Below are 12,042 nucleotides of genomic sequence, written 5' to 3' on the forward strand. Positions count from 1 at the left end.
AGGGAGGTGCGTCGCCATCTTGGAGTCGGGCAGGGGACCTATGGGGCTCCATCTTGCTTTTGGGCACGTGGCTGAAAAGGCTGATTCCAACAGAGACCTTACTCCTAGGTGGGCATGCGGGGAGGTGGAGGCCGCTTAGCCCGTCCCGGACTAGCCGGGGCTCCGTCTGCTCTGCTGATCTCTGGTTTTGAGAGCGCGATGTGGTCAGGGATCGCCCCCGACGGCCCTTTGTTCGCCCCGGAGCAGCAAAGCCCGGCCGCAGCCCTCTGCCCTGGCCGCAGGGATGGGGAAACTGAGGTGGACCTCGCTTGCTTGCGCTGCAGGCCATCTGTAACCCCAGGACCGCCAGTCGGGAATGTTCCGGTGGATTTAGGAGAATCTCCGACACATTCCCGTGGATTTGCTCCCTCTTGAGCTGTGCTTTGGGCACCACGAGGGCCAGCAGCTCATCTTCCTTCTGGGGGGACTGATGCCAGGGATGCCCCCCCAGAGCAGCGGGGACGGAGGGGGACATGGGGTGTCCCAGCCCAGGGGGAGAAGAGCGCAGCGGACGCCGGCAGAGTGTGTAGACTATCAGAATGGCGTTAAAACCCACTCCCCATCACAGCCCTCCCAGGGTCCTGGCCCACCTTGCAGCCGGCAGCCCCCACACCACGGGCCCCCTGCCTGGTCCTGACCTAATTTACACAGGCCTCCCGTGTGCGGCTGACCCTTTCGGAGACTCTTCCCTAAAATACACTACTCCCTCTTTCACGCCCCTGTCCCAGGGCCTTTGCCAAGGCCCCTCATCAGAACAGCCTCGCCTGGGGCGCCTGGGTGGCTCAGTCGGTGAAGCATCTGCCTTCGGCTCAGGTCATGATCCTGGGGTCCTGGGATGGAGCCCCACATCGAGCTTCTTGCTCGGCGAGAAGCCTGCCCCTCCTCCTGCTCCTGTTTTCCCTCTCTCTCAAATAAATAATAAATCTTAAAAAAAAAAAAAAGGAAAAGAAAAGAACAGCCTCTCCCGATGTCCCCCTGTGAGATGGCTGAGGGTAATACTTCTCATTTCCACAATGCACGGGAGCTCCTCGGCATCAATTCAAACACAGGCCAGTGTTAGGTAGAAAATGTTGGCAAGGAGGCCAAGAGGCCCCTGAGGGAGGGGTCTGTGGCTGAGATGCGGTCCCCTGTGTCTCAGGCCAGCCCCTGAGTCTTGCTAGATGCTGGAACCCCGAGGTGAAGGGGACAAGGCCGGGGCTCTGATGAGAAGCCACACTGATCCCCACGGTTAGAAGATCTGCAGGCTGGGAGGTATACAACACAGATGTATTCTCCTGACTCTAGAGGCCCCAGCGTGTATGGATTAGGTGCTTCGTGATGGAGGGAGGCCTTGGGGGCGCCCCAGGGGTCCCCACAGTCCTCAGTGCCCAGCGTGTGCCCCAGCGTGTACGGATCAGACGGACGCCCCTGACTTCAGTAGGAGCCAGCCCGGCCTTCTCTTTCTCCCACCCCAGCCATGCCCACCAGCTGCTTCCCTCATTAATGATTTAAGGATGATTGTGGACGTGTGAGCACCTTTTATTCATTTGCGAATTTTGAAAAGGATCCTCTCTGCGGCAGGAGCGAGGGAGGTAGGAGCCAGACTGGGGTGGAGAGGGCCCGCATCCCAGGCCCTGGCAGGGAGACCTGCTGGGGCCCCATTCCTCTCTTTAGATCAGATGGGGGGGTACGGTGCCTCAGTTTACTCCTTTGTCAAAAGAGGCAGGACCAGACTAGTCCTCCATTACTGCCCTGTGGGCTTTCCCCTGTGTTTCAAATGGAAATGGTTAATAGTTTCAGAATATTTATTCATGTGTTTGTTTATCCATGCCTGGATTATAAAAGCAGTTGGGTGGGGGGCAGGGCAGGGGTCCAGGGAGTGGGCTTGGGGAAGTCACCACATCTGCCTCCCAGCTTCTCTGAGCCATTCTCCAGACTTCTGTTCGAGCAGGGGCTGGGGGAACCAAACAGGCTGCCCCCAGCGCCTCCAAGCTGGAGCCCCACCCCTGCCCCAGCTGGGTGGCCTGGATCCTGGCCTGGACCACAGGGAGCTGGGAGGCAAAACCAAAATGGCTTACTCTGGCCTGATGATGCATCAGAGCATGCCTCCTGCCCTGGGGTGGGGGCCATACTCCCCAGTCCCAAGGCTTCTAGCCCATCCTCCTCTTCAATTAGGGTAGGAGCCTCAGGCTTCTCCCTCCCCCCACCTCCCGCCAGGCCCTGCCCAGCCCCCAGCCCCTAGGGGAACCCCCGTCCCTGCAAGGTCCTTCCTGTGAATTGTCATGGTCACCTCTCAAGGGCCTTCTCATCCCGGATCCCCCATCCCAGATACAGCCACTCCCCTCCCCAAACCCAGAAACCCTCCCTCTCTCCAGGCCCTGCCCGAGCTGGAGCTGTCTCTTCACGCCAGACAGCCTGACCACGTACCTCTCTGTGCGCTTTCCTGTTGTAACTGTTTAATCCTCAGCTAGGAAATACTTTCATTTCCTTTTCCCAAATACAGTGAGGTTGAGTGAGCCGCCTGAGCCTCCCAGCCTGTATGAGGCCCCACCCGGCTGGACCCAGGCCGCTGCACCTTGGCTGGGGGCGCTGCAGAGGGGTGAACAGTCTAGCCAGTCCTCCAAGGGGTCAGCCTAGAGTTACCACCTGACCCAGCAACGCCACTTCTAGCAAACACTCGCCCTCAGCTGCAGGACTCAGCCAAAAAGTGGAGGAACGCAGTGCCCACCGGCAGGTAAATGGATACCCGACACGTCTACCACATGGGCACGTCCCACGGCCGCGAGCAGGAGCGAGGCGCCCACACGCACGGCCCCGGGGACGGACCCCGAGCCCACGACGCTCAGGGAGGGAACCAGACACGGAAGGCCACGTGGGGTGTGAGTCCACGTGGGTGACACATCCGGAGCAGGCTCATCTGCGGACGGGAAGGGGGCTCGGGGGGCGGGGGGCGGGGGAGAAGGTGGGGAGTGACCGTTGATGGGGGCGGGGACGCTCAGGGAGGGACCCGGACACGGAAGGCCACGCGGGGTGTGAGTCCACGTGGGTGACACGTCCGGAGCAGGCTCATCCGCGGATGGGAAGGGTGCTTGGGGGGCGGGGGCGGGGGAGAAGGTGGGGAGTGACCGTTGATGGGGTGGGGACGCTCAGGGAGGGACCCGGACACGGAAGGCCACGCGGGGTGTGAGTCCACGTGGGTGACACGTCCGGAGCAGGCTTGTCCGCGGACGGGAAGGGGGCTCGTGGGGGCGGGGGCTGGGGGGTGACGGCTGATGGCCAGAACTTCTTTCCTGGTGTTGAAATACATATTCTCAGATTGACTGTAATGGTGGTTGCACAGCTCTGAATGTACTAAAAACCACTGGACTGTAGACTTTGAAAGGGTGAGTAAGGCTGTGAATTATGTCCGATAAAGCTGCTTTTGAGAACTCCTTCCTATGCAGCTGGGAATGCCCTCCGCTGGTGAGGACGGGGTGGGTAGAGCTGCGGCCCTTGGCGGAGGGGGCAATGGGGCGACCGCTTTGGAACACGGGTTGGCGGTTTCTTACAGAGTCACCTGCATATTCTCCCAGAAGTGCAGGCCGTCCAGCTCCTGTGTGTTTACCCAAGAGAAATGTGTAGAGACAGGTAACAAAGCTTTGACAAGAATCTCCCTAGCAGCTCTTCATAAATAACAGCGTCGCGCCAGAAAGAACCACGGCGCTCAGCAAGCCGGATCGGAGACCGTTGGTGGTGGCCCGCATGGCCGAGAGCTAGGAAAGCTCATGGCGGGACCCAGAGCCCCCCCCGCCCCCCCCAAGGGGCAGATCGCCTCTCACAGGCACTGGCCCGGGGCACTCTGGGGCCGCCCACACACTCGGCATCTGGGGACAAAGCTTGGTGATGGGGACGCTTTGCCATGTGTAAGTTAGAGCTCCGTAAAATTCAACCAAGAAAATACTGTTGATTCTCATTCTTCCGCAAAGTCCTGACGGACACTGGACTGTGGAGCCTGGAAACGGCGCTCTGCAGGAACTGGGGGGAGCCCCTTGGCCAAGCATTGCCCCCTACCCGTCGTCCCATGCGCTTCTGTTGAAAGACACCTGACGTGGTGCGTAGTACGGATCCACTAACGTCAAAGTCACAGGCGACAGCGCCACGGAACAAAGCACATCCAACACGTGCATTTTCTCCAAAAGGCACATCACGGCCTTCTTGAGGCTAGGAACCCTTGGGGGCCGATTTAAAGCACAATCACCGTCAAAAAGCACAAACATGCAAAACACATGCACTAAATAAGCCTCAGAAAGGGACCTTCTTGGGGCACCTGAGTGGCTCAGTCGTTGAGTGGCTCAGTCGTTGAGCGTCTGCCTTCGGCTCAGGTCATGATCCCAGGGTCCTGGGATCGAGCCCCGCGTCGGGCTCCCTGCTCCGCGGGAAGCCTGCTTCTCCCTCTCCCACTCCCCCTGCTTGTGTTCTCTCTCCCTCTCTCTAATAAATAAATAAAATCTTTAAAAAAAAAAAAAAAGAAGAAGAAAGGACCCTTCTTTCCAGCCAGACTGACACCAGGTGTTGCATTGCCTGGCTCCCTGCTGGGCTGCGGGACCGTGCCCACCAGCCATCCCGGGTGGATCTGGAAACGACTGCAAACACACCAGGAGGATCAAGTTACAATAAATTTGACAAATCTGCAAAGAGACCATATAAATTCATTTACAAATAATTACAAACAAACTTCAGTGGGTCGGTGAATTTGCAAATCCAGGATCCGTGGAGAATGAGAATCTACTGTAATTTGAATCTGCACCACCCAGGGTAGTGGTCCCTGGCCCCACGTGGCTATTTAAACCATGCTAATTACAATGAAGTGCACGGAACCGTTTGGATCCCCATCACACCAGCCGAAAACTCTGGGGGCCACATGAGCACAAGGTGGGGAGGGCATGTCCATGGTGGTGGGGAGTCCAGTCCCCCAGCTGGATGCTCGGCTGCTTTGAGCCTTTCCTTTTGCTGTTCTTTGCGGGACCAGAGGTCCACCTCCCTGTATCAGATGCCCCTTCCAGTCTTTCAGGCCCCCCGATGTGGGCGGGTGGATGGGACTGAGGAGCAGGGCTTCCTGGGAGCCTGCTAGACGTCCCAAAGAGCTGAGCGGGGGGAACAGCATTGAAGGCAGAGGGAACAGCAACCTCGGGCAGTAGAGGGTCTTAGAGGCAGGGTGAGGGGGCTGGACGGCGGCCGCTCTGCAGGGAGGGAAGCACGCAGACGTTAACCACCAACCTGGCAACGTCCAGCAAGACTCGGGGCGCCCTGCGTCTCAGCAGCACAGCCCCGGCTGGAGGATGTCCCACTGAAGACACCTGAGTGCCCTGTGCTGGGACATGCATCCGGACCGGGCTGGGGCGGCGACCGCGGGAGGGCGTGTGCAGGGAGGGCCTGGAAAACCCACCACAGCACTGGGAATCGACGGGGTATGCGCGCTTGTGGGGAAAGTCGAGAGACATGCGGGGGTGCGGGGGTGAGGCCTGCCCTCGGGAGAGGTCGCTCTTGGGGACTGCGGGCAGTGCCCAGGGTCACTGGCGGGCGGTTCCTGAGTCCGGGCGGCTTGCTCAGTTCTATGCCCGCGGGCGTCTGGATTAGTTACAACCACCAGCACGAGGATGGTTTTCCTGCTGACAGCTTTAGTGAGAGGCAATTTATACACCACGATTCACCAGTGTATGTCGTACTGCTCAACGGTTCGTAGTCCATCCGCAGGGCTGTGCGGGGTCACCAAAGTCAGTTCCAGAACCTTCCATCTCCCCAAAAGGAAGCCATGTCTCCATCTGCCGTCACTCTCCGTCCCCCTCCCCCCAGGCCCCCACAAGCCCCCTTCCCGTCTGTGGATGAGCCTGCTCTGGACGTGTCACCCACGTGGACTCACACCCCATGTGGCCGTCTGTGTCTGGTCCCCTCCCTGAGCGTCGTGGGCTCGGGGTCCGTCCCCGGGGCCGCGCGGGTGGGCCCCTCGCTCCTGCTTGTGGCCGAGGGACGCTCCCTGCGTGGGGGCTGCATCGTGTTTGTCTGTTCGTCCCTTGATGGGCATCTGGGCTGTTCCCACGTCGTGGCTGTCGTGAGCTGGACGTGCGTGCACGTATCTGTGTGGACATGTGCTTTCACTTCTCCTGGGCGGAATCTGTGTGCGTTTCCTGGGGCAGCTGCAACACAGACCCACAGATCCAGCAGCTTAGGGGAGACTCCGGGTCCCGGAGGCCAGAGGTGGGGATGGGGCGCCAGGTGCCTGCCGAGGCCGCTCTCCGCGGCGTGCGAACTCTCTTCTCCCCGTGTCCTCACAGGGTCGTCCCTCCGTGTCCTCTTGCCCTCTTTCTGTAAGGACACTGGTCACGCTGGGCCAGGGCCACCCTTGTGACCTCGTCCTAACTTGGTCACCTCTGTAAAGACCCTGTGTCCCATGGGGCCCCCCACAGGTGCAGGGGGGCGGGACTCCAGCCCCCCTGTGTTTTGGGGGTGACGCGACCAGCCCGGGACAGACACCCGGGAGTGAAGTCGCTGCATCACGGGGCGGCTCGTTGTTTCGCCTTTTGAGGAATGTCCAGATGATCTTCCCCCGCGGCCGCTGCAATCTGCTGTCCCGCCAGCCGCGTCGAGGGCTCCTGTCCCCCCACCTGCACCCAACTTCACTGTTGCAGTCCCCTCGGTGTCCCAGGACCCCATCCCGACACCACGGGATTTCGGCTGTCGCTCTGCTTCGGCCCCTCCAGGCTGGTCCCCTGGGTCCCCTGTTCTTGTGTGGATGCCCTGGGCGGTCAGAGGGGGGCTGGCTGGGGTCCCGCAGGATGTCCCCAGGCTGCATTCGTCCCACCGGGGCCCCCGCTGCCCACGCGGCTCCTCCCTGCGGACGCTGGCCCTGTGTCCTGGCCGGGGCCACGCCGTCCGTCCTCGGGGGAAGGGGTCGCTGTGTGCAGCCCCCACGGGGGGTGGGGCGCAGGGTCTCTCTATCAAGGTGTTGATGGCACAGATGCAGGCCCAGGAGGTCCGTGTCGTGTCCGGACGTCTGCTGGGCAGTGGGCTGAAGGGAGGTGGACACACACGCAGGACCGAAGGCGGCAGCATCAGCGGGGGTCCCGCCCCACAGGAAGTGGCGCGGGGAGAGAGCGAGGCAGGAAGGGGACGGCCACATTGAGCCGGGGGGCGGGCCAGTCCCCGGGGAGCCGGGCGCTTGTGCACGGGAGGGGACCACAAAGGCCTGTGGTGGGTTAAATCGTGGCCCCCACACGCGTGTCCACATCCTGACCTCCAGCACCCATACCCACCACCTTATTTGGAAATAGGGTTACGACGAGGTCGCCTGGGAGTCGGCGGCCCTAAGGCACCAGCCAGCGTCCTCGTAAGAGGGAGATTCGGACACGGACGCAGGGAGAGGCTACGTGGTGACAGAGGCAGAGATGGGGGAGGCGGCCATGACCCTGGGGGCACCAAGGTCGCTGGCGACACCAGGCCGCGCCCTCCCACACAGAGCCGGCAGCCCACAACTTGGTCCTGGCCGCCCAGCCTCTGGATGGGAGAAGACTTGTGTGTCGTCCTTCTATGGAAACCCCGACTGACCATGCCCCTTGGTGACGGTGCCACGGCCCCAGGAGACGGGTCTTGCCCGCGAACCTGGGGGGGGGGGGTCCCAGGCAGGTGGAGCCACGGCTGTGAAGATAGCAGAGCCCCGGCTTCCTCGGCCCTGCAAAATTCATGACGAGGAAGGTGTCTCAATTATGGGGACGCAACGTGAGCCGGGCTGTAAGCGATCCCGTGGCCACCTGCCCACCCGCCACCCACCCGTCCACAGGTTCATGGGCACAGAGGGCTGGCCGCCCCAGCCGCCCCCTCCCCGGGGAGGAGACCCCAGCCCCAGCCTGGCGCACTGTGACCCTCCGCGGAGATGCCGTGGCTCCCATTGTTCTGGGTGTGAGACCCGCTCTCAAAGGGCCCGACCGAGTCGAGGCCAGCTCCACGCCCACTGGCCAGGGTTGGAGACGTCTGAGTTGTCACGCTGGGGGCTCCTGGCATGGGGGGGCAGATGCTGCCCAGGCCCCACAGGGTCCGGACGGCCCCCCGGGACAACCTGCCCCCCCCCAGGGTCCTCTGCGGTTACGCTCCCCGGAAGTTGGGCCTCCATGTCGGGGACGTGGGGTCCCGGTCAGAAACTACTTCTGGAAGGATCCCGGCACAGAGGAAGGAATGTCCTCCCACCCCAGGCAGGCCTGTGGGACTCAGGCAGAAGGCAGTACAGCCTCGGGTTTCATAATAGGTAACATATGAAACCCGAGACACCGAGCCTCTCGCTAGTGACCTCACAGCATCAATAGTTTATAGTGGGAAACAGACACTTGATCCGTGGCCCTAGGGCCACCTGCCTGGGCCCAGGGCAGCGCCCGGCCCCCCTCTTGGTCTGAACGCGCCTGCAGGTGGCCGATGCCGAGACCACCCCTCCCTGGAGCGGAGACGCTGTGTCACCGCCTGCTGTCCTTTGGATGGGCCAAGGGGTGGGGGCTGGCGGGACGGCGGGAGGTGAGAAGCAGCGTTTACTCCGAAGGGGAAACACGGAGCCACCGTTCGACCCAGACACGGAAGGCGTGTGGTTCCGTGTGGGTGACATGCCCAGAACAGGCTCATCCACGGACGGGAAGGGGGCTCGCGGGCATGGGGGCCTGGGGAGGGATGGCCGATGGGGAGGGGGCTTCTCGTCATTCCTCAGGCCTCTTGTCCGTATATTTTCTCACTGAACTTAAAATCTACGTATGTCAAACGCTCCTCACGCAGATTAGACGACCGCAGAGAGGAAAACGAAAGGCCAGCTGAAACGGCCCCGAGTCAGCGAGACCTGCCTTAGCGTCAGAGGTCTGCCTGGCAGAGTGGGCCTGTACCGGCTTGCTCCGACCAGAAGGCGAGGGCACCTGCTCCCCGTGCACTGTATGCATACCACGCACATGGCCCCGGGGTCCGTCAGCGCCTCCTAAGCCGTGGCTAAAAATTTCATTGACGACCCATCAGCGTTGTGTTTTCTGGCCACACATCTCTTTCCCGGGGTTTTAAAACCGGCCGGAGCCTTTTGCATCCACTTCGCCTTGATACGAGAATCCCACTGGGCCCGGGCTCTGCCAGAAACCCTTTAAACACGGAGTTGCCACAGAGGAGGAGACGAGCATCCCGGCGGTCAGCCCGGAGGTGCCCACGGCTGGTGTTTTGAATGCTGTTACCTGGAACGGGTTTTAAAAATTGCATTTTGTGGCTTTATTCTGTTTCTTCGATAAGAAGGTCCTCCATTCTCCCTTACGCCCACCTGGTATCCTGAAACTCCCTGGAGGATCCTGAAATTCCTTCTGAAACATCATATTTTAAAGGAAATTGTGGCAAAATGCACATAATATAAAATGTGTCCCTTTAACGGTTCCCTAAGCGCACAGCTCGGTGGCACCAGCCACACTCACGGTCGCCCAGCCATCCCCACCGTCCATCTCCAGAATCTTCCATCTCCCCAAACGGAGGCTCTGGAAAACACCATCTTTAACATGGTTCCTGACAGCTACACCTCCCGGTCCACCTGCCGCGTGGGAGCCCATGGCCATGGCCCTCACGCACCCTCATCTTGCTGGCCGAGCCCCTCCTGCCCTGGGCCCCTCATACTCGCCCCCTGACCTGGCTTCTCGGCATGCACTCACGACTTGCTGGGGGCCACGGGCAGCGGCCAGCCCTAAAGCCAGGCACTGGTCAGCGCACGCACGATTCTGGCTTGCCTCGGCCCCCCATTCCACAGGGGTCACGAGCCTCCCCGGCACAGATGGCCTGGGACCTGCCACCGGTCCAGTCCTCGGTCCCTCCAACCAGCCCGACAGCCAAGAGCCTTCCTATCTGAACAGCAAAGCTCAGCAAACAACAAGAAGAAAAACCCAGAAGAGCTGAGGTGACGGTCTTTCTTTCCCTAAAACCCAATGTCCTTATTTTTTTAAAGAAAGCTACATTTTGCCTCCCACCCCAAGCTTCTCTGTCCAGCCAACAGGGTTTAAACTCCCAGACGTTCTCCTGGCAGAAAATTCTAGAATCAGGAGGGCAGGTGCAGGCCCCGTCAGTCGGCTTCTGTCCCCCTTTGTTTTCTTGGCGACTTCCTTTTCGCTGAAGATAAAATAGGTCCCAACAATAAAAACGAACTACTGAGATGTTCGTGTTTATCTGCAAAGCACAGCCTCTGGCCTCCGGAATGTTCTTGTGTCATTTCCAGATATTGTGTGGGGTTCCGGCAGAGCGCATGGACAGAGCTGGGACACGACCAGGCCAGGGCTCCAGAGACACGGTTTTTAAAATGCCCGTGTTTCTCCAACAACCTGCAAAGTTCGTGGTTATTTCTTCCTGTGACACTTGTCTCTGGAACCTTCCGTGGGGGCCCGTGTACACGCCAGACCGTGCAGAATTCGACCCACAAGGACCTCCGCCCAGACCCCCAACTTTGCTCACGGTGCTCAGCGCTGCCGGTGATAACTTCTTATCAAGGCCTCGCAACGGGAATGGAAGGGGGCCAGAAGGAGGGTTTGGGGCCGTTTTGATTGCTTTTTCGTTAATAATTCTCTTTGCTCCTGGGCTTGGAGCACAGAGAGGCTGGAGGGAGGCTGGGTGGGCCCTGGAGGCCCCACAGGAGGGGAAACCGGCCCACATGCCTGGCATTCCTCCTCTCCTTCCCACATTGTTTGTTTGTTTGTTTTAAATTAGAGTCGCCAGGAATTCCTTTTCCTTTCTGATTCTGCTGGGACTTTGTAACATCCTAGAACCACCGCCTGGCCAGGGCATAGAACATTCCAGCACCCTCCCGGCTCCATCCCCACCCCAGACACCCACACTGACAATTATTTTTCCTTGGAGTGTGTGCAGCTAGCCACAAGCCCCCAGGTCTGCAAGGGCACCCCTGGCCACACGGGGCCCATGGCCCCTGCTGTCCCTGAGCCTACCCCCCGCCGCCCCCGTCAGCCTCCCCATCAGAACAGCCACCCCTCCTGCCCTCCCTCCATGCCTGCCCACCAGGCTGGGCTGTGGTGGACACCAGAGCCTGGATCCAGGGGAGGGGCACAGTGTGGATGCCCATGTCCACATCCAGCCTCCCTGGTGAGGAAACCGAGGCAGGTACTGAACTCACTCCCCGAGCGCCTCTCATCTTTCCACATGTCCACTTTATCCAGTGATAAAGCAAAGTTAATGTCATCGGTTTTTTTTTTTTTTTTACTTATTTTTTTAAAGATTTTGTTTATTTGACAGAGAGGGAACACAAGCAGGGGGCGTGGGAGAGGGGGAAGGAGGCTCCCCGGCGAGCAGGAGACCCGCCCCCCCATGCGGGGCCCCATCCCAGGACCCTGGGATCATGACTTGAGCTGAAGGCAGATGCCCAACCGACTGAGCCTCCCAGGTGCCCCGAGGTCAACGTCATGGTGAAGCAGGCTCAGGATGCCAAACTCAGAGACATTTCCCTACCATTTTACACAACGCACAGCACAAGACAGAGTCGCACAACAAACAAGATACTGCAAGGGTAGGAAGGCAGTCCTTCCACCAGCGCGCCGGGAAGGGTGGCTGGGTGCGGCCCGGGGCTGCTGCTTGCTGGGTCTGCTCTGCTCGGAGGTCAGTGGGCAGAGGGTTCTCTGATGCGGTCAGACGGGGAGCGGTCAGTGTCTGGACCGTCTGACCGTTTGCTGCAAATCCTCCCCTTTTGAAGGCATTGGATCAATCTTGGGCCTCTTGCCAGCTTGCTCGGGCCTGCTGATTATCAGGTTATCAGGTCTGGCGTTCTCGGCCGCAGAGCCCTCGGCTGCTGGCACCCGTGCCCGGCGTGAGTGACCCCGTCGTGCCCTCTGCACGCCGACCTGAGGTCCCCGGCAGGATGCCACGAAGCCCCGCAGCCCCCAACGGCTGTCACTGAGCGTCCCAGAGCCCAGCACGGGGTGAGCGGGCCCTCCGAGAGACACGGACTGCCCGCGGAGGGGTCCCGCGGAGGGATCTCGGGACGGTCCCGCGATG

The sequence above is a fragment of the Mirounga leonina genome, unplaced genomic scaffold (assembly GCF_011800145.1).
Source record: "Mirounga leonina isolate KUSES-001 unplaced genomic scaffold, KU_Mleo_1.0 Mir_94, whole genome shotgun sequence".
In the NCBI taxonomy this organism is placed as follows: domain Eukaryota; kingdom Metazoa; phylum Chordata; class Mammalia; order Carnivora; family Phocidae; genus Mirounga; species Mirounga leonina.